This window comes from Moschus berezovskii, chromosome 7 (genome assembly GCF_049115385.1).
Source record: "Moschus berezovskii isolate FMDL1 chromosome 7, NW_MosBer_1.0, whole genome shotgun sequence".
Taxonomy (NCBI): Eukaryota; Metazoa; Chordata; class Mammalia; order Artiodactyla; family Moschidae; genus Moschus; species Moschus berezovskii.
The window spans coordinates 110442935-110465286 of NC_142466.1; the positions used below are offsets into that span (position 1 = coordinate 110442935).

Sequence of the window (22352 nt, forward strand, 5' to 3'; positions counted from 1 at the left end):
ATTCTTTGCTGCTAAGCCTTTTTTATGGTCCAACACTCACATCCATACACGACTGTTGGGAAAAACCATAGCTTTGTCTATATGGACCTTTGTCGACAAAGTGATGTCTCTGCTTTTTAATATGCTGTCTAGGTTTGTCATAGCTTTTCTTCCAAGGAGCAGGCATCTTTTAATTTCATGTCTGCAGTCACTGTCCACAATGATTTTGGAGCCTAAGAAAATAAAGCCTGTTACTGTACGATACCTTCAAACTGTACCAGGTCTGCTTTTTGGTGTTTTATAACTTGAGTTACTCATGGGAAGGGGATTCTTCCGCCCATTAAATTTTCTAATTGATTATTGTTGATGTTGGAAAACCACTGACTTGTGAATATTTTTCCTGAATCTGGCTGGTTTGCTGAATTCTCTTTTATTCTAATCTTTTTCAGTTGATTCTCTTGGAATATTTTTTTAAATGTAGACAGTTGTATCTGCAAATCATGGCAGGTTTGTCTCTTCCTTTACACTTCTATTTTCTTTTCTTCAGTCTTTTCACATTGGCTGAGAGCTCCAGAAGAGTTTTGAATAATATGATAATGATATTGGGCATTCTTGGTTATTCCTGACTCTAAGTGAAGTAGCTCTGGCATTGTATTAAGTGTTGGAGGGAGGTTTTGGAGAGATACCCTTCATGTGGAGGTTTAAAAAAATTCCTAGTGAATTATGTTGATCTTTAAAAAAAAACCACAAATGAAACTCAAAATCCAGAAGATGTAGGTTGATGCTTATTTTTAGAGTTGTATTACTTTTGTAATTTAGTGCCATGTCTTATTTGCTAAGGCTTCTCTGGTGGCTTAGTGGGTAAAGAATCCACCTGCCAACGCAGGAGACACAGATTTGATCCCTAATCTGGAAGATCCCCTGGAGAAGGAAATGGCAACTCACTCCAGTATTCTTGCCTGGAAATCCACATGGACAGAGGAGCCTGGTGGGCTACAATCTGTGGGGTCAAAAAGAGTCAGACATGACTTAGAGACTGAACAACAGCAACTTACTTGCTAACAATTATATAGGATTTATCTTCACAACCCAGATAATCACGATGGTGTGATCACTCACCTAGAGCCAGACATCCTGGACTGTGAAGTCAAGTGGGCCTTAGGAAGCATCACTATGAACAAAGCTAGTGGAGGTGATGGAATTCCAGTTGAGCTATTTTAAATCCTGAAAGATGATGCTGTGAAAGTGCTGAACTCAATATGCCAGCAAATTTGGAAAACTCAGCAGTGGCCACAGGACTGGAAAAGATCAGTTTTCACTCCAATCCCAAAGAAAGGAAATGCCAAAGAATGCTCAAACTACCGCACATCTCACACACTAGTAAAGTAATGCTTAAAATTCTCCAAGCCAGGCTTCAGCAATACGTGAACCGTGAACTTCCAGATGTTCAAACTGGTTTTAGAAAAGGCAGAGGAACCAGAGATCAAAATGCCGACATCTGCTGGATCATCGAAAAAGCAAGAGAGTTCCAGAAAAGCATCTATTTCTGCTTCATTGACTATGCCAAAGCCTTTGACTGTGTGGATCACAATAAACTGTGGAAAATTCTGAAAGAGATGGGAATACCAGACCACCTGACCTGCCTCTTGAGAAACCTGTATGCAGGTCAGGAAGCAACAGTTAGAACTGGACATGGAACAACAGACTGGTTCCAAATAGGAAAAGGAGTACGTCGAGGCTGTATATTGTCACCCTGCTTATTTAACTTCTATGCAGAGTACATCATGTGAAACGCTGGGCTGGATGAAGCACAAGCTGGAATCAAGATGCTGGGAGAAATATCAATAACCTCAGATGTGCAAATGACACCACCCTTATGGCAGAAAGTGAAGAGGAAGAGCCTCTTGATGAAAGTGAAAGAGGAGAGTTAAAAAGTTGGCTTAAAGCAACATTCAGAAAACTAAGATCATGGCATCTGGTCCCATCACTTCATGGCAAATAGGTGGGGAAACAGTGGATACAGTGGCTGACTTTATTTTTTTGGGCTCCAAAATCACTGCAGATGGTGATTACAGCCATGAAATTAAAAGCCGCTTACTCCTTGGAAGGAAAGTTATGACCAACCTGGACAGCGTATTAAACAGCAGAGACATTACTTTGCCAACAAAGGTCCATCTAGTCAAGGCTATGGTTTTTCCAGTAGTCATGTATGGATGTGAGAGTTGGACTGTAAAGAAAGCTGATCGCCGAAGAATTGATGCTTTTGAACTGTGGTGTTGAAGAAGACTTGAGAGTCCCTTGGACTGCAAGGAGATCCAACCAGTCCATCCTTAAGGAGATTGGTTCTGGGTGTTCATTGGAGGGAAAGATGTTGAAGCTGAAACTGCAATACTTTGGCCACCTGATGAGAAGAGCTGACTCATTTGAAAAGACCCTGATGCTGGGAAAGATTGAGGGCAGGAGGAGAAGGGGACTACAGAGGATGAGATGGTTGGATGGCATCACTGACTCAATAGACATGGGTTTGGGTGAACTCCGGGAGTTGGTGATGGACAGGGAGGCCTGGCGTGCTGCGGTTCATGGGGTCGCAGAGTTGGACATAACTGAACAACTGAACTGAACTGATGTAGGATTTGGGGGTATGAATTTATGTAAGGTTTATCTGTAATTTTATCGTTTAAATGATCATTGCCCAGTTTTAATTGGAGAAGTATTTTGGATTTGTAGGAAGAACTGGGATGTTATTCTCCCCCCAGCAATTTAGAAAATATAATCTGTTTATTGAGGATTTGGTAGAATTTGCCAGTAAAATTATTTGAACATTCCCAGTAATTTTATAGTTCAAATTTCTTCATCTAATTCTTGGTCTATTCAAGTTTTCTATTTAGAAACTGATCTATTTTGTATGCATTTAAAATGTATGTTAATAAAATTCTTCCTCTTTCTCTGTTTCTATCCATCCTTTTGGTTCTGCGTTACTGCCTCCTTCTCATTTCTTAGTGTTTTAAATTTATCTTTTTGTTTTCTTGGCCAGATATATTGAGGGAGCAGGCAGGGTTAGCTATTTTATTCATAATTTCAAAGGACTTGCCCTTGCTTTTGTTGTCAAGTGTTTTATTTTCTGTTTCTTTAACTTCTGATTATGTTTCTTCATTTTTGACTTTTGGTCTATTTCCATTTTTCGTTTATTCACTTATTTTTTGAGTGACAGTTCAGAAGTATCCCATGGGTTTTGCTATATAGTACTCTCATTGTTCATTTTTAAACAGGCTGCAGTTTATTTTAATTTCTCTTTAAAAAATATTCCTCTAAATAACCTTTGGATTACATTTCCAAGTGGTTAAATTTTTTGTGGCTCTCTGTTTAATTTTTAGTTTTATTGCTTCGTGGTCGGAGAATATGGCCTGTGTAATTTCTGACTTAAAAAAAATTATTGAGGTCTTCTTTGTGGCCTGTCACATGATCAGTTTGTAATTGTTCCATGGACTTTTGAAAAGATGTGCATTGTTTTATAAACACAAACAAAAATATATTTAACTGTTTATGTTTTTCAAGTCCTTTATTGCCCACCCCCATTTTAAATTTTTTTTGTTTTATTTTTTATTTATTTATTTTTTTACCCCCGTTTTTTAAATCCTCATAATCTGTCCATTTCTGGGAAGTATGCCACTGTCTGTTATTATAACTCATGTTTTTTACATTTCTCCTTGTATTTTCAACAATTTTTCCTCTGTGTATGTAATGAATATAGTAATAGTTTTTTAGTGGTTAAATTTAGTATCAATTGAAAAATTACTTTTGCCCTTTGTGATTCTTATTTTTTACCTTGATGTCTGTTGCCATTTCTGCATTTTATTGACATATGCCTGGTGTCATTTTGTCAATTCCTTGTTCTTTTTTAAAAAATTGTGTTTTAAAGTAAGTCTTCCTGAAGAGCTGAAGCCAGAATGCTCATAGTCTGCATGTGCCCTCCACCAGCTCTCCTCACTGATACCGTCTCACGCCATCATAACCCTTCCTCTTTTAGCCTTTCTGGGTCTTTTTGTTTAGCTTCTGTCCTGCTCCACATCACCCCGTCTGTGACACCCTGTTTTTTCAATCGGGGAATTTATGTGTAGATGCAGAGTGTGTTAACAGCTCAGTTATGCCCGACTCCTTTGACGTTCTTTATACTATAGCCTGCCAGGCTTCTCAGTCCATGGGATTCTCCAGGCCAGAATACTGGAGTAGTTAGCCATTCCCTTCTTTGGGGGATCTTCCCCACCCAGGGATCAAACTGGTCTCCTGCATTGCAGGCAGATTCTTGACCATCTGAGCCATCCATATTTATTGTGTTTGCTTGTTTTAAGTTTCAGCTTCCTTCTGCCACCTTAATTTGTTTTTGGTTTTCCATGATGTTTTTCTCCTGCTTGTTGTTGGATTGCCAAAGTTTTCTTTAGTCTCTGTTTTTCTTACTTCCATTTTTTATCCTTTCTACCCTTGCTGCTTGAATCCCACCCCCCACCTCCATTCTTACTCATTTGGAAGTCATAATCTTATTTCTCATTTTTTTCACTTAAGCTAAGATTTTTAGCAAACATATTTAAACTTGGGCAAGAATAAATGATTATCTCTACCCTCAAAGATTCCCCGCCTACACACAAATATTTGACCTTTAAATGTACCATGCTTTCCTTATCCTCTCTCTATAGTCAGTTCTTGGTTAATATGATATGGAATTTTATTTCCAGCTTAAAAAAATTCTGCATTGTGGTTTTGGAAATTATGTAAGAGCTGCCTTGAGCTTCACAGCTACATTTTCAGCCACTCTTTGTAGACTTAACTCTATTTTGTTGAGTTTCTTTTTCTTCTCTCTAAAATTTTGTTTGATGTCTTCTTTCTTATACTTAATTTCTTTTATGTTTTTCAGAAAAGGTGCCGGATGCCTCCAGAATCTCTGTATATCTGAGAAGTCAGATATATATGTATATATATATATATATATTTTCCCTCTACTTGAGTGATGTGTTTGTTTGCAGTTGAGTTCTAGGTTTAAAGCCCTTTTGCTTAGAGCTTTGTCACCCTTATACTTTTTATCTTCTGCCCTTGAGAAGTCTGATGCTAGACTGAGTCCTGTTTCTCTGTAGGTTTTTTTTCCCCCCTATGGAAGCATTTTGCTTTTGCTCCATCCCTTCATTCCTTCTAGAGTTATTTCTCCACTGAGCTCCAGTAGCATACTGGGCACCTACGGACCTGGGGAATTCCTCATTCAGTATCCTATCATTTTGCCCTTTGTTACTGTTCATGGGGTTCTCAAGGCAAGTATACTGAAGTGGTTTGCCATTCCCTTCTCCAGTGGACCACATTCGGCTGTGGTCCATGTGATCAGTCCTGTGATTATGGTTTCAGTGTGTCTGCCCTCTGATGCCCCCTCGCAATACCTACCGTCTTATTTGGGTTTCTCTTACCTTGGTCGTGGAAAATCTCTTCACAGCCGCTCCAGCAAAGTGCAGCTGCTGTACCTTACCTTGGACGAGGGGTATCTCCTCAAGGCCGCCCCTCCTGACCTTGAACGTGGAGTAGCTCCTCTTGGCCCTCCTGCGCCCGCGCAGCCACCGCCTGTTGGACGTGGGGTAGCTCCTCTCGGCCGCCGGCCCTGGCCTCAGGCGTGGGGTAGCTCCTCACGGCCGCGCCTCTTCACGTGATTTGTTGCGCCGGGGCCGGCGTCTCTCGCGTCGCGTCTGCATGGCAGAAAGTGAAGAGGAACTCAAAAGCCTCTTGATGAAAGTGAAAGAGGAGAGTGAAAAGGTTGGCTTGAAGCTCAACATTTAGAAAACAAAGATCATGGCATTTGTCCCATCACTTCATGGGAAATAGATGGAAAAACAGTGGAAACAGTGTCAGACTTTATTTTTTGGGGCTCCAAAATCACTGCAGATGCTGATTGCAGCCATGAAATTAAAAGACGCTTGCTCCTTGGAAGGAAGGTTATGACCAACCTAGATAGCATATTAAAAAGCAGAGACATTACTTTGCCAACCAAGGTCCGTCTAGTCAAGGCAGTGGTTTTTCCCGTGGTCATGTATGGATGTGAGAGTTGGACTGTGAAGAAAGCTGATCGCCGAAGAATCGATGCTTTTGAACTGTGGTGTTGGAGAAGACTTTTGAGAGTCCCTTGTACTACAAGGAGATCCAACCAGTCCATTCTAAAGGAGATCAATCCTGGGTGTTCATTGGAGGGACTGATGCTAAAGCTGAAACTGCAATACTTTGGCCACCTCATGCGACGAGTTGACTCACTGGAAAAGACTCTGATGCTGGGAAAGGTTGGGGGCGGGAGGAGAAGGGGACGACGGAGAATGAGATGGCTGGATGGCATCACCGACTCTGTGGACATGAGTTTGAGTGTACTCCGGGAGTTGGACAGGGAGGCCTGGCGTGCTGTGATTCATGGGGTCGCGGAGAGTCGGACACGACTGAGCGACTGAACTGAACTGATGGAAGCATTTAAGGATTTCTTTTTGTTCTTGGAGTTAGGAGATTTCATCAGGGTGTGTCTTAAGAATTGTGTTTCATTCCTCATCCTTAGCACTTGGCTTTTGTGTTCCAGAAACTCCAACCTTTATTTCTGTTTTGTTTTTCACTCTGGAGAAATGAGTGAATATTGGGTCTGTAGTGAATCTCCAGGATAGAGAGACAGTGAAGCCCTGTTAGTCAGATGACTTGGGATGCATGCAGCCAGGCAGCTGATCGACCCTCTACAAACCACCCCATTTCTCATCTGTAGAAGGCAGTGAGAACAGCTCTTGTCAATAGGGTGGTCGGGAGATAAAACAGAACACAGAAAAACACTTGGGAGTGCCTGCACGGAGGAAGTGGTCAGTGGTGGCAGCTGCTGTCTCTATTATCCCCTGAAGGCAGCAGAGATGGAGGAACAAATGGGCTTTTGAACTGGAGTTTGAAGAATGGACAAGATGGGAACCTTCTCGGAGGCTCAGTCTCTCTACTCAAGATGATGGAGCTTGATAAGTTCATAGGTAATCATTCTTTTTTTTTTTTTAATTTCACACAGAGGGATATGACTGGAATCACTTTGGAATCTTAAGTCTCTTTTCTTTCTCCTCTCTCCTTTCTCTTTTGTTCTTTCCTTTTATCGATTTTATTGGGTTGGCCAAAAAAATTGTTCCGTTTTTTTCTGTAAGACTGTATAGAATTGTCTAGAACTGAACGAACTTTTTGGCCAGCCCAGTATATGGTCTTTCTGGTTGGATGCATGCTAAGTCGCTTCTGTCGTGTCCGATTCTCTGCGACCCTGTGGACTGTAGCCCACTAGGCTCCTCTATCCAGGGATTCTCCAGGCAAGAATACTGGAGTGGGTTGCCAAGTCCTCCTCCAGGGGATTTTCCTGATCCAGGGATCAAACCTGTGTCTCTTATGTCTCCTGCATTGGCAAGCAGATTCTCTACTACTAGCGCCACCTGGATCCAGGGGTTCGAAGAACCTTTGACTTGCCTACCAGAGCCTGTTTTAGTGGACTAGAGGAAAAGTTGGACGTCTTTGTGCATCATCTGACATGCCCTCTAGTGTCTCCTCTTTATCTGTTGCCGCTCTCCTGGGCTGCAAACTGTCCAGCACGTCCCCAGGACTTGCATACAGTAAGTGCTCTGGAAAAGCTTCTGGAGCATACGGTGAATCAGTGCTCCATTTTTCCTGCTTGGAGACATGATTGCTTCTCACTTCACTGGGCAGGTGCCCTTGCTTTTGCTGTTTTATAAAAGATTTTATTTGTGATCGAATGACAGACAGTTCTTTCAGAAAACGAGAAGAACTGGTTTGGACCATTGTGAAACTCTGTTTTAATAGCAAGAAGACAGGGCTCTGGCAACTTCAAAAAGGGCAATCAAGAAATTCTTGTTTGCTCAACAGAAAGAGCTATTTAGAGTGGTTACATGGGTTCAGAGCCGCTCCAAACTCCATATAATTCCAACTTCTAATGGCTTTTTTGGCCTCTGAGGTAATTGGTGAAAGTTTATTTACAGGAGTGTTCTAGGTTGGTTTCACCAAGTTGCCTACCGTCCCGGGCACATCTGGAAACATCACAGGAGAAATTCGGCTCAGAAGGAGACATGGGTAGGGAGTGATCTCCAACGTGTTTTCTCTGCTCTTGGCATGTTCACAAAGCAAACGTTTTCGAGCGTCTCTTCTGCCTGGCACCGATGAGACAGGAGAGGGAAGGAAGATGGGGCTGAGTTAGTGCAGTGGAGTACGGTCAGTGTAAACCCCGCACCCGACTGACTCAGGAGAGCTGGAGGGGCGAGGGCAGCGTTGGATACAGCGGGACTCGCCATGGATGAGAGAGGGAAGGGCATTCTGGACAGGGGTCACTGCACAAACAGAGCATCCCAGGCAGGTGCAGCGGGAGGTAGAGTGTGTCTGCAGGGCACAGCCTCGCGTGCAGTACAGCCGGGATCCCCTGTGTTGTGTCTAAGGGGAGCCGTTGCCACTTAGCAGTACTTGCCTGTGGCCACGTCAGAATGTAGGCCCAGGGTGGCCAGAGCTTCGGACTTTTTTTTTTTTTTTTAAAGAGAAGCTCTAGATCTAGAATTTTATGTAACATTTCCTAAATTTTTAATGATGGCAACTCATTGAAAAATTTTAAAATAATATAAACCCCCCCTCCCCAAACCCGTTCCAGGCCACTGGCTGGTGAAACCTGTTGTGGGAGGTTGAGAGAAAGAGGGGTGGAGAGGGACTCAGCCGCCGTGACCTGTGTCCTGTCCGCTGCCAGTGTCAGGAAAGAGAACTTGGCCTTGAGTTTTGGAATGGAGGCCAGGTGACTGGAGAAAAGTGACCTTCCCTGACCTTATTTACTCTGACTCAGGGAATGGGAGTCGGAAGTTTTGGGCTTTTAGGTTTTCCCTTTATTACTACCCACCCCTCTTCTTTTTCCTTTGCTGAAACTGCATGGGGAATGTGATGGTGACAGATGGAGCTGCTTTGCCCCTTAGAACTTCTGAGCTCCCCTTGCGGCATGCTCCCGCCCTGCACGGTCTGGTCCCACGTGCAATGTCTCCCCTTCCCACTCTTTCGTTCTGTTTTGTGGGATGATGGAGAGGGCCGGGTAAATCACTCTTGAGCCTCAGCTAGCCACAGTAGCCACGTGTGCTCATCTTGCCCCTGAAGTAGATGGATAAAGATTTTATTTAAAATTCTTGTTCTTAAATTCATAACACCGAGGTATCCAGTCGAAATATAATGTAAGCCACATATGTAATTTAAATTTTCTAGTAGCCACAACAGAGGGGAAAATGACAGTTGAAATTAATGTTAGTAATATAATTTATTTAGCCCTGTACCTCCAAAATGTTATCGCATCAACATGTAACCAATATAAAAATTCTTTTAAGCTACTATATTATTATATGATATGCTATTATATTTTTTATTTTGTGCAAAGTCCTTGAAATCTGTATTTTCCACGTATAGCCCGTCTCACTTTGGATTCATTACAGCATTTCAAATGCGAAGTCACATGTGGTTAGTGGCCGTCATGTTGGAGAAGCGTGGCTATAATAGGTGCATGTGAGAAGGTGACACGCCACAGACATAAAGGAATATACGGACCGAGGACTTCCCTGGCGGTCCAGTGGTGAAGACTTCTTGCAATTCAGGGGGTGCTGGTTCGATCCCTGGTCAGGAGGGCTAAGATCCCACGTGCCTTCTGACCAAAAAACCGAAACATTATACAGAAGCAATATTATAACAAATTCAATAAAGACTTTAAAAATGGTCCCCCGAAAGTCTTAAAAAAAATATACAAGCCAGCTGTGAACCAACTTTCCTGGTGATCCAGTGGTTAAGAATCTTCCTGCCAATTCAGGGGACATGGGTTTGATCCCTGGTCTGGGAAGCTTAGCTCCCTTGGGGCAGCTAAGCCTGTGGGCCACGACTACTGAAGCCCGAGCTTTAGAGCCCAAGAACCACAACTAGAGAAAGCCCGCATGCAGCATCGAAGACCCAGAACAGCCATAAGTAAATAAGTAATATTTTTAACAAAAGGGCACATACATGATGCTTTTGCCCTGCTTGGGTTGCTCTCCCTTCCCCTCAGGATGGAATTCTGTGGGCCCTGTCCTCCCTTCAGCCCCGACTCTCACTCTCCTTCCCTCTGCCTTACCGGACGGGCCTTCTCTCCTTCAGCATGCCAGGCGCCTTCCAGCCTCTGAGCCCTCACACAGGCTGTTCCCGGTACCTGAATCGTGCCTCCCCAGTTCCACCCCCTCCTCGGCCTTGCTGCATCCCACCAGTCTTCAGGTTAAATGTCCATTTTTAGGGGGTGTCTGTCTTCCTTGATCCTCCCGCCCCAAACTCCAGGTAGATTATGTTTCCCTGTTTAATGCTGTCAGGAGGGGAGGAGAGAAGTCTCTTTCTTCTCCGCATCCAGCACAATCATAATTATTCAGTTATCAGTGAGATAATCATTGAACATCCCCCTCCCTCATTAGGTCGTGTGCCCCAAGAATGCAAGGACCGTGAGTGCTTTGTTTGCTTGTTTTATGCACAGCAGCTCCTGTGGCGGCTGCAGAAAATAGATTGTTAGAAAATATGAATGACGCAAGGCTGAGATTCAGTCTTGTAGAGGAACCAGGGGCCACGGGTCTCAGAGGGCATAGACCCATAACAGTGAGGCAGTGGGCGGGATGGGGGGCGTCCACCCCTGTGGTCAGTGCTGATCTCCTGCTTTCTCACCGGCAGAACCCGCCACTCCCTCTCCCCCTCTTGCCTGGCTTTCAGTTGCCTGTAAATTATATTTTTGGTGGCTGTTAATAAAAATATAGGGCTGGGGGAAAAAAAAAGACTTCTCCTAATAGAATTTTATTAAATGGCACTAGTTTAAAAATGTCTCGTAAAAAGTTAATTAATTTGGGATTTGGGGATGAAAGGCGTGATATAAATGTCAGTTATTATTATTACAATTTCAGCCTCACGCTTATGCTCTTGATCCAGCCCCTGATCTGGAGTTTCTCCTACACCCAGGGACTGGCAGCTCTGCTGAAATGCCAGAGGCAAATTTGAGCTTTGGGGCTCCATCAGGGACAGAGGGACTTAGCCAAGTGAGGTCGTCCTGCCTTTTCATAGAGGATAATGCCAGGCCTTGAGAGCTGGCGCCACCAAGTCAGGGCCTGGCACACTTCAGAGCGGAATGGTGTTGGTGCTCCAGGGAGCTCCGGGCCATCGAAGCAGCCCGGAGCATCAAGGTTACATGCTTAGCCCAAGCCTGCTCACAGAATCCTGTTGAGCTGTCAGACCTCTGAGAGATCAGAGTCCACTCTCACTTTACAGAAGGGGAAACTGAGTTTGAAGACGGGTGGAGGCTTACCTAACCTGTGATCACACGGCAGGTTAATTAAATTTGTAGAGAAAAAGGCAGTGAAAGCAATCAGTGAAGTGGGGAAAACCTTCCAAAAAAAAAAAAAATAGAATTCAGGCAATTTATCAGTGACGGGGCTAGAAACTGTTTGCCAAGGAAACAAGGAGTCCTGGGACTTCCTGTGAGTTCAGAGAGACAGACAGCCTCTCGCTCCTTCAAGACACACACCCTCCCCCATCCTTCCCCTGACTGCAGACACAGTACCTAGAGGGAAGAGCTCCAGACCTGACCCCGTGTGTAATTACTTCCGCGAGGTGGGGGGCAAGCTGGGATGTTAATGACCATCACAGACCCTTACATTTCCCTACTGATTGTGGGCCAGGCAGTGAGGATCTTGTGCTTCTGTCTCCTCTCCTCTGCAGCAGGGTGGGAAAAAACCCCTTGCAGATGGGTGGTGGAGTGTGTGTCAGTGGCCACTTGTGACCTGGGGGTCTCATGCTCTTAGACTCGTTTGTGCTTACAGAGCTGAAGGGGAGACACGGGTGGCTGGTTGGTTATCCAGGGGAACCTTCCCAGATGTCTGGCCCTGAGACAGGATTCCCAGCCGGTGTGGCCCTTCTCGTTTCCAGCGATGGACTTCACCTGATGTTTCCCTGCCTCCGTTCATTCTGTCTTGCAGGGCTCTGGGAGGGCCTGCGTTCTCCTGTCTGTGATTCTCTAATCCTTGTTCTGTTTTCAGGATTAAGCTCTTCTCTCCCCTGCCGAGTGGACCCACTGATTTTACACTCCACCTTTCACTAAAACTGTGTAGGTTGAGTGTCTGATTCAGAGGAGGGGCTCAGAGAAGGTTTGTTGAATGAAGGAGAGAAGCAAGCCTGTGCCCATTTGGGTCTCTTGACAGTCTGTCCTGGGGCTTTTTAGTGAATCCTTATCCATCAGTGGGTTGGCATCTTCCAGGGTATTTGGGAATCCAGTAGAGCTGGATTTGAACCTGGGCTCATTCATGTAAACAAGATACTTAAATCTTAGTAGTTCTGTTTCCTCATCCAGACGGTTGAGTTGTAGATTACCTACCCTGCAGCATTACTGTAAGGATCAAAAGACGTGATGTGTGTAAAGTACTTAGTACACACACAGTGAACACTCTGGTGCCAGGGATTACCTTATGCTCACGGTGCATATGTCAGAATTGGACCATAAGAAAGGCTGAGTGCCGAAGAATTGATGCTTTCGGATTGTGGTGCTGGAGAAGACTCCTGAAAGTCCCTTGGACAGCAAGGAGATCAAACCTGTCAGTCCTAAAGGAAATCAACCCCGAATAGTCACTGGAAGGACTTGATGCTGAAGCTGAGGCGCCAATACTTTGGCCACCTGATGAGAAGAGCTGATTCGTTGGGAAAGACCCTGATGCTGGGAAAGATTGAGGGCAAGAGGAGAAGGAGGTGACAGATGCTGAGATGGTTGGATGGCATCACAAACTCACTGGACATGAGTTTGAGCTAACTCCAGGAGCTGTGAAGGACAGGGAAGCCTGGTGTGCTGTAGACAGTCCATGGGTTCGAAAAGAGTTGGGCACAACTTAGCGATTGAACAGCAACAGCATGACACTGATGCAATTTCCAGGAGACAGCATCCTGGCCCTCCTCCATAGCAAGTTTCTTAGGTGTCCGTTAAATCCTGCACAAGACTAGACATATAGACTTCTAGAAGCTTCCAACTCCTATGGCCACATGCTTCCTCTGATTATTAAGTGACTGTTCAGTGGAACTGAACTGAATGAAGAGTTTGGGCCTGTGTTGCAAAGCTCAGAGTCACATTCCTGGTTTCGGACCAGGCCTGCCACATCTTCCTGACTGCTCTCTGCAGCTGGAACCAGCCCTAACGTGGGGTGCACTTTTGAGCAGGTACAAGGTCTCTCAGCCTTTTATCAAGTGAAAAGAGCCAATGGTTGTCTCCACTCGAAAAACAAGTGCCATGGCTCTGTTTTTGTTTTACTCCTCCTCCTGCCCCATCCCCCTCCAAAAAAGAGAAAAACCCGCACAGCTGCCTCGGACATTTTAAAGGCCTTAAAATTGGAACCCTGGAGCAACGTGGTGGGGAAAGGGTGAGTCCAGGGTATCCCTTTGGCCAGCATCTTGTTGCCTTTGGCGAAGAGCATCCAGTTAGCCGTTTGTCTTCCCATTGGTCGTTGGCAGAGCCGGGCAGGTTGCATGGAAGGAGATGCTGTGGCTTTCTCCAGGCAGAGCAGTCTTCCCTGCCTCTCATCTTTATTGGATTTCAATGAATCTGTCTGCCCTGGGTCATATGTGCAGTGCAGCCCCGTAAATGGTGCGGTGGAATTTCTGCTCCCTTTGCATGGAGGGCCTCAAGCGCACTCTAGCCCCATTGTCACCCCGAATGTGGAAACTGCAGAAGCTTCAGCAGAACTCGCTTCTCTCAGGCACCCCCGAGGTTTGGAACATGACCACTCTTGTCCTGTAGGCACAAGCTAGGCAGGGGGTGGGGTGGGGGAGGAAGGCAGACGGTGCATGGTGAGCAGTCTTTGCCTGCAGACCCAAAGCCTCACACTTTTCTGCGGAGTGTTTCAGGGCTCTAAAGAGATTTGCCCCCTGTACCTCACAGCTTTGCAGTCATCAGACTCAGAGGAGAATCTGAGAATGTATGTGGCCTTGAGAATTGGAGGGTTCTGGAAAGAATCTAAGCCCTCTCCATGTTCGATCACCTGCTGGTTCGATCCCTGGGTTAGGAAGAGCCCCTGGAGAAGGAACTGGCAACCCACTCCAGTATTCTTGCCTGGGAAATTCCTTGGACAGAGGAGCGTGGTGGGCTACAATCCATGGGGTCACAAAAGAGTTGGACACGACTTAGCAACTAAGCAACAACGACAAGAAGCCCTCTCCTCTGAATGTGAAGCTGAGATGTTTACAGACAGAAACTTACTTGATTAAAAGGACATGTGTCATTTCATCAGCTCTGGTTGCTGTTTAAGTAGGTTGACCCACCTACTTTTGAGTGCCTGCTCTGTGCCAGGCATTGTGATGGGAGCCAGCCGTGCTGAGGTGAGCAGATGGGAACCCCTGGCATCATGGCATCGCCAGGTGTAATGATTCAGAAGGCAGTGCCCTCTGCGGATGAGGTGTGTATTCAGGCTCAGATATGTGTGGTGGCATTATCACTACACTTACTGGCTTAGGTTGGAAAGTGTGTTACTTTCCTGGACTTCCTCTGTGTAGTCTGGAGATAGGAGTGGTTTTGGTGTGTGTGCTCAGGCTTCCCTGGTGGCTCAGACATTAAAGAATCTGCCTACAATGCAGGAGACCCAGGTTCGATCCCTGGGTCGGGAGGATCCCCTGGAGAAGGAAATGGGAAATGGCAACCCACTCCAGTATTCTTGCCTGGAGAATCCCATGGACAGAGGAGCCTGGCGGCCTACAGTCCATGGGGTCGCAGAGTCGGACACGACCGAGCCACTAACACTTTCACTTTCTTTTCAGTGGTGTGCGACTAGCATGCCAGGCTCCTCTGTCCGTGGAATTTTCCAGGTAAGAATACCTGAGTGGGTTGCCATTTTCTACTCCAGGGGATCTTCCTGACCCAGGTCAGGGGTCGAACCCACGTCTCCTGTGTCTCCTACAGTGGCAGGTGGACTCTTTACCACCACGTCACCTGGGAAGCCCATGGAGTGGTTTGTACAGTCCCTCAAAGGCATTTGGTTCTCTCTCCGGGTTGATTCCTCTGCATCTTCGCCACAAGGTCATCCAACTTGAATGCCTCTGTTGTCAGGGTGCTTACTGCCTCTCAGCTGTCCTCTTTGCCTGGAGGAGAATGTTCCTCTTTATCCTGAGCTCAGAGCTGCCTCCCTCTGACTTCTGTCCCCAGGGCCACAGAGCCGTATGCTCTCTCTGCACGGGACCACCCTCCCACAATGGAGGCAGGTCTCTGGCCCTACACAGCCCTGCTCAATCAGCTGCCACCACACTGGCTTCCACTGGGGAAAGCACTGCCCGCCAATGTGTAAGTGTGTCACTGCCAATAATAGTGCAAAGGCTCCAAATCTGAGGGCCTTTCTAGGATCGTTTCCTGATTAATTAGGTCAGCGTCTCCAAAATCAATTTCCAGTGAAGTCGCGCCGCCCGGTAGCGCCGTTCCCTGCCCAGCCGGGCGAGTGAGTTGGCGCGGGAGGCAATTCCCCGGTCTCTGGTGCAGTCCAGGCCTCGTCTCTACCTGGGAAGAAAGTCACATTCAGGTCTCTTCTGTGATTATCCTGACTTTTTATTTTATCTGCCCTCCCTCCTCAAATCTTCCATTAAACCCCCGTAGATCCTGCTTCAAACAGGCAATTAGACTAACAACGTAATTATATCCCTCAATGCTAATTGTAACTGGTTTAGGGGAAAACAAAGAGAAAGAGGCTTCAAAATCTCTGGAAACTGAAAGTGGCTGTTATCATTTCCAGGTATTTCTTGTCCCCCTGTGTTTCTTTGGGAGCCCTGGCCGGCGGGAGTCTGCATCCAGTAGCTCTGCCTTTGGTCCCCTCACCCTCAGGACAAACTCTGGCCTGTCCCCACTCTGCTCCGTGCGTGCTTGTGGCTTCCTCTTCTTGTCCTCCTGTACTTTCCTGACTCTCTCTGTTCCTCTGGCTCTCATTTCTTTGACTCTCTATCTCAACCCTTTTTATACTTTTAGAGCCACTGAGAAAAGGATGAACAAGCAAGGAGGTGGATGTTTTGGGGAAAATGACATTTCTTCCTGCTTTTGCCAACACTCCATCATCCCCAATATCTGTAGGCTGCTGGTTCATGTGATCTCCCTTGGGGTGGCTGGATGGAGCCAGACCTGGTTCTGGGTTTGAACCTGTCAGGTGACAAGGGTGCTGTAGAGAGATCTCCTGCCATCCTGCCCTTCCGTCCTCAGCATTTTCCAGGTCTCTTTTCCTGGCCAGGAACTCTGTGTGCTCAGAGGTAAACAAGCGTTGGGGGCCACCCATGGACTGGGGAAGAAGGCGGGCTGGTAGGTAGTGGAGCAGTGGGGCCATTGGGAAGAATGTACATCAGAGGGGATCCAGCCCTGCCTAGGGTGGCTTGGAGCAGGGATGGGAGGTGGAGTAGGGCAGGGTGGGGATGTTGAGAAGTTTCTAGATGGAGGTGATGTCTAGGATGAGACTTGAAGGACGAGGAGGAGAGTTAGCCAGGCAGTGAGTGTGGGGAGCAGATGCAGGAAGCCTGGTGTGGCTGGAAAATTAGGTGTAAGGGTTGTGGTAACGGGAGCTGTAAAGGAGTGTGGTGTTTGCCTTGCAGGAGAAGGGGAGCCTGTGAAGGGTTTAAATGGGAATGGTCGTGTTTATATCTTACAAAGACCATGCAGGCTGTCTGTGAAGGCTGTTGGACTGGAGGGCCTTGAATGGAGGCTGGAGACCCGTTAGAGGCTTTTGAAGAAAGTCTAGTGATATTTTTTGAGTGCTGACTGCCCAAGTGTCTGCCCGCCTTGACGTTGATCCACTAACTCTGTTGTGTGACTTTGAGATAGTCACTTCACTTCTCTGAACCTTTCTCTCCTTGTGAGATTAGAATGAGGCTAGTCATATTTACCTCTCCATGTTGTAGGGGGTGTGTATGAGAAATAAAGTCTGTAACATTTCTGGCTCTGTGCTTGATATATCATAAACATCGAAGTGGTACTTTTGAAAAGGGAGGATGTGCCTACATGGCCTGGGATATTTTTCCAAAATGCAGGTACTCCTGTTCTCTCAACTTGCATTTCCAGAGGAGGGAAACTCAGGCAGTTACATGGCGATGGACTTCTTGAGAACCCCAGCAGAACGTGATAGCTCCTCAGTTATCGTGACTTTTACCATTTCTGGAGTTGAGTCCCAAACCTTGGCCTCTTGCCTCGGAACAGATTCCTGGTTCTCTGCCATTTTCCTTTTCTCAGAAACAGGGTCTCCCAGTTTGATGATGGAAAGTGCTGATGATGTTTTCCTTAGGGTAGATGTCACGCACAGTTCCGCTTTGAAGCCTGGAGTGGAGACTTTGTCGTCTTTCAGAAATCGATGAGCTTGGAACCCCGCTTTCCATAAATGTGTGCAAGCTTTTGTGACACCCAGTTTGGGCCATGAAATCCCAGGTATTTCAGCCCTCGGTTTGCCATCAGTTATGCGGATAGGGTGTTTTCATTAAAATTTCCATTAACTGCTTTTTTTCTCATTTTTTAAAGCCAGTGAGCAATTTATAGATTCATTAACTTTTTACTACACTTGTGAATTCGGGAAGAGGGGGATAAAAGGAAATGAAATATTTGGTAGTCCTGAAATACGGAGGATGGAAAAGCTGGATGTTTAGAGCTGTTCTGTGGGAGTATTAGGAAGGCCTGAGATCTTCCAGAAGAATCCAGAACTGGAGCAAGGAACACCATCCGTTTCGCTCGCTTCTCCTTCTTATCCCCCCAGAGCAGATCCATCCTTTTGTTTGTAACGTTGACTATTTTTTCTCCAGATGGCTGTCTTTTCTCTGATGACGCACGTCTCTCCCAGGAAGCCCACCACTTCTGGGCAAACTGTGCGGCTCTAAACATTATTTCCTTATTTTATTTTGTTTGCTTGCTTTGGGCCACACCCTGTGGCATGCCAAGCTTCCCGGACCAGGGATTGAACATGCAGCCTCTGTCATGTCAGTGCAGAGTATTAATTAACCACTGGACCACTAGGGAAGCCCTTTATTTCTTTGTGTTGTGTGGCAGTCTGATTATTTATAGCACTCTTATTTCATATTTTTTTGGTGGGTGAGTTAGTTACGGCACTGTAGTTGAGTATATGGGCTTTGGGGCCAGGCAAGCTTGGGTACAGATTTGTTTACTAGCTGTGTGATTCGGGGCAAGTGACTGTACCTTTCTGAGCCCCACTTTATCTATTAGTATAAAATCACAGTAGTGTTAGGGATTCTGGGAAGCCCCAGGAACATGGCAACAGTATTCTTCACTGTACGCAAGTGGTGAGGATAAAATGAGATGGTTTACTAAAGAAGCCGGCTTCACATTCCAGACTGTGCCATGCACTGGACAACTCACCTGTGAACGTTCTCACTGGACCCGGTTGCCTACAACCTCCCAGGACCTCAGTTTCCTCAGTTCTGAAGTGAAAGAATGCTCTCGAGATGACGATGTTGGCTGGTTTCTCACATATTTAATGGGCCTTTTGGAGTCATTGGCTCAGCATAGTATCTCAGTCCACACTAGCAGTCATGTAGTTTCTGTGACTGCAATTACATACAGCGTAAAAACCTCACTCTCAGGGTCCACTGTATTAAAAAGGCAGTAGGCTAAACACTACCTCCCCCAGAGCCTCTTAGGGAAAAGGCAGGTGCTTAAAGATATTCCCAGGTCATCGTGTCTCACTCCTGGGTGGAGCTTGGCTGCTCTGAGCGCTTCCCAGTGGATTGGTGTGTGCCTGGGCTCAACCACCGTGTCTACTCAAGTGGCTGCATCCTCAGAGGACACAGGGTAGATGCAGGTCTTCGGAGATTCACAGATCTTTAATCTGGAGAAGGGTGGCATCCCAGGAAATGTCCTTGTCCAGATCCCTGCCTTTATAGATGTGCAGGCTGGGTCTTTTAAAGTTTGGTGAGTTTTTCCTCAGAAGTAATAGTGATAGAAAGCTAACTAGGAAGGAGAGGAAAAGAGTCGTATATTTTTTAGTCCTCCAGGGCTGGTGCTTTTTGGCATATTATATGTGTGCATGTAGTGTTTATATAAAATTATATGCATATTTTTGACTCTGTTCTTGATATTTTACTTATGTACTTTATGTACTTTTTATGTACTTTATTTTAGTACATAAGCATTTTTTGTGTAGGTCTCCACCATTCATAAGCATGCATCCTAATGGCTTTGTAAGAAGTTATTTATTTACATTGTTGTACACACAGGTCATGGGCTTCCCAGGTGGTGCTAGTGGTAAAGAGCCCGCTGCCAGTTCAGGAGACATAAGAGATACGGGTTTAATCCCTGAGTTGGGAAGATCCCCTGGAGGAGGGCATGGCAACCTACTCCAGTGTTCTTGCCTGGAGAATCCCATGGACAGAGGAGCCTGGCAGACTGTATAGTCCATGGGGTCACGAAGAATTGGATATGACTGAAGCAGCCTTGCAAGCATTCATATAAGGGTCACAATAATGTGTTCCGTTTTTGTACACCTAAGACTTTGTTTATAATAGTGTCCACTGTTATAAATAACACAGTGATGTGACATCTTTGTGCATGGAGCCTTTTCTTTCTCTTGTACAGTAGTGATAGGATTTGTTCCCCAACATGATTAAAGAATATGAGACTTGGTAAGTTGGTTGTGACAGTGCAGCAAGTTAAAATTAGAGAAAGGCGACAGTGGATGTGACAGCTGAGGGCACACAGCTGCTTTGGAGAGTCTTTAGAAGAATCCCATTTAAGCAAGTTGACATGGCAGAATGCTTCCTTCTCATCCCCCATCTTAGCTGGGGTTGGAAGTCGATGGCTTGTTTTATTTGCCCAAAGATTTCGGATCAAGCCATGAACTAGTGTCTGGAACATTGATTTTTTTTTTTTTTTAACATGCCTAGCCTAAAACATGTATGCCCATGACTGCAGCATCCCACACTGGGCTTAGCAGAACACTGTGCCTGATAAAACTAACACCTGTGAAAGGGAGTTGCAGATGGCACTAAAATACATGTTACCTCACTCATTTTACTTCCACTCTGGGCCCTTATTTTCTGTCTGTATAACAGACCCCTGGATCTAGAGACTGTGCATGAACGAGAAAGTATGCTATTTTGTGCACCGAAAGTGTTCCCCACTGGAGTCAATCAGGGAAGGAGATTCAAATTTAATTTTGAATAAAGTGTTAGTGGTTGCCTGGTACAGGGGAGGTCGGTGCTTTGAGTAGACTTCTGAGAATCATACGATGTCTTCCGATGCCTCCTCTTAACTGTTAAGTCATTTGAGCTTCTGTAGTTTTCCAGTTTTAATTAAATGTAGGCATTTTCTGTATTCTACTGCTTTGGCTGTCAAGTTTGCTGACTATAGATATTGTGATGGGTTGACTTTTTGAAACGAGCTTATTGATGGAGAAATAATGGTGGTAACAATGAAGACAGTGGTAACCGTTCCTTACGTAGCACTTAGTCTGTGCCAGGCACTGTTCTAAGTGCCTTACATTTATTAACTTTTATCACTTAATGATTTCATTTAATCAATTCATTTCATGAAAGAGAAGCAAGACAGGGGATCTTGGAAAGGAAGACTGGAGCCAGGAGACAGAAGGAGCTCAGTATTTGTCCTGGAAGAAGACTTGGATTTGAAAGTCTGCCCTGTCAGTAACTAGTAACTTTGAGCAAAGTTCCTTAACCTCCACTCCCTCCTTTCTGAAGGGGAAATTGTGGCTTCTACCTTGTAAAGAATTAAAATGAAGTAACGGATGTAAAAATCCCATCAATCACTAAACAGATATGAGTCACTGATAGAAAATGTTATTCCTGCCTCACCCCAGACTCAGGATTTGGGGAAGCTGGGTCATTTTCCCCTTTAGGGATACCATGTAGACGCTTTCTGTCTGTTGGGCTGTGTGGTAGGCTCTGGGGAATCCAGAGGCATGGCCTCTGTCCGGGAAAGATGTATGGTCCCGCTGGAAAGACAGGTCATAAAAAGATAACTGAGTACCAGCTGGTTGATCAATACTATCTGAATGGCTCAGGCAATAAGAGAACAGGGGAACGAGGTCGGCCTAGGAAATGGGGCCTTCGGTGAAAGGGAGGGGTCCTCTCTTTCTTTGCAGAATGTAGGGTGAAGCTGCGCCTTCAGCAATAGCCGGGACAAACAGGGACACAGAGTCGAGTCTGTGCCCAGGGGACAGCAACACACCTGTCTTCTATGATACAGTTTAGAAACCACCACCGTGCCTTTGCAGTGTGGATCTGGAGTAGCCTTTGAAGATGGACGGTTCTGGGGTCTTTGCAGCCCACCCAGCTGGCATCAGACTTGATACCTCAGAGCCTCCGCTCCTGATCCTTGGAACACAGCGTTCTAGATCTGGTCAGGAGATGCTTCTAGAGTGTCCACTGGGTGCTTGGGTCTTCCAAGTAACGTTAAGGACAGCTAGCTTTTCAGGTGACACTCATGGTAAAGAACCTGCCTGCCAATGCAGGAGACAAGAAATGTGGGTTCTAAACCTGGATTGGGAAGATCCCCTGGAGGAGGGCATGGCAACTCCTACTCCAGTACTTTTGCCTGGAGAATCCCATGGACAGAGGAGCCTGGCGGGCTGCAGTCCATAGGTTGCAGAGAGTCAGACATGACTGAAATGGCTTAGCACACATGCTCACAAACTTCCACATCATGCATTTCCTGTCAGTAGTAGATTGCTCAGCAACGGCCAAAAGCAAAAATATGTGGAAGGTCACTCAAGCACCCCTGTGTTGGGGCAGTAGGACTGGAGGGCCGAGCTTCCATTTCTCAGACTGCCAGGGTCCTTTCAGCCCTGAGCTGTGACTGCTGGATATTGAGGATGATGCAGGTCATGGGAAGATAGCCGTTGCCTGTGAGGAAGTTACAGTGTGAACAGGGCAGTGGGACCCAGGTGGGCCCTGTGGCAGACTGTCGGGACCCTACCATCAAGTAGTCTCAGCCCTCCAGGAGTTTTCCGATCTGAATTGATCAGCTGTCGGTTTGCCCTCAGCTGCATCCCTTTTGTTCCTCTGTGCTGTAAATCAAGAAGCCACGTTTCTCAGATACCCTTGCTCTCTGGCCTTTGAATGGTTCAGCCGGAAGGATGCACAGCAGGAACGCTGGGAGGTGGAAAGAAGGGAGAAGCCAGGGTGTTTCCCCACGCATTCCCTGCCTCATGGTGTTTTCCGTGTACTTCCAGCGCCTCCCTCTCTGAACCACTCCCATTGAGCGGTGCCTACTGAATTGCCCCAACTTTGGTTAACACGTGTTCCTCTCTCTCCAGGCCTAGAGGGGGTAGCAGCTGCTCCTCACGTGCTAATCCTCAGTTGCTTTT

At 46.0% G+C, this 22352-nt stretch overlaps 1 protein-coding gene across 16 annotated transcripts in view; it reads left to right on the forward strand.

The window, feature by feature from the left end:
- ZNF618 (zinc finger protein 618) overlaps positions 1-22352 on the forward strand; it is a 212010-nt gene that overhangs the window by 79022 nt on the left and 110636 nt on the right. Inside the window, exon 1 of one of the 16 annotated variants that reach the window (XM_055427649.2) lies at positions 6338-6995. The exons of the other annotated variants lie outside the window; for them this stretch is intronic. The gene's annotated coding sequence lies outside the window, so the exon portion shown is untranslated. Of the gene's footprint in view, positions 1-6337; positions 6996-22352 lie in introns of those variants that run through there. 16 annotated transcript variants of the gene reach the window in all.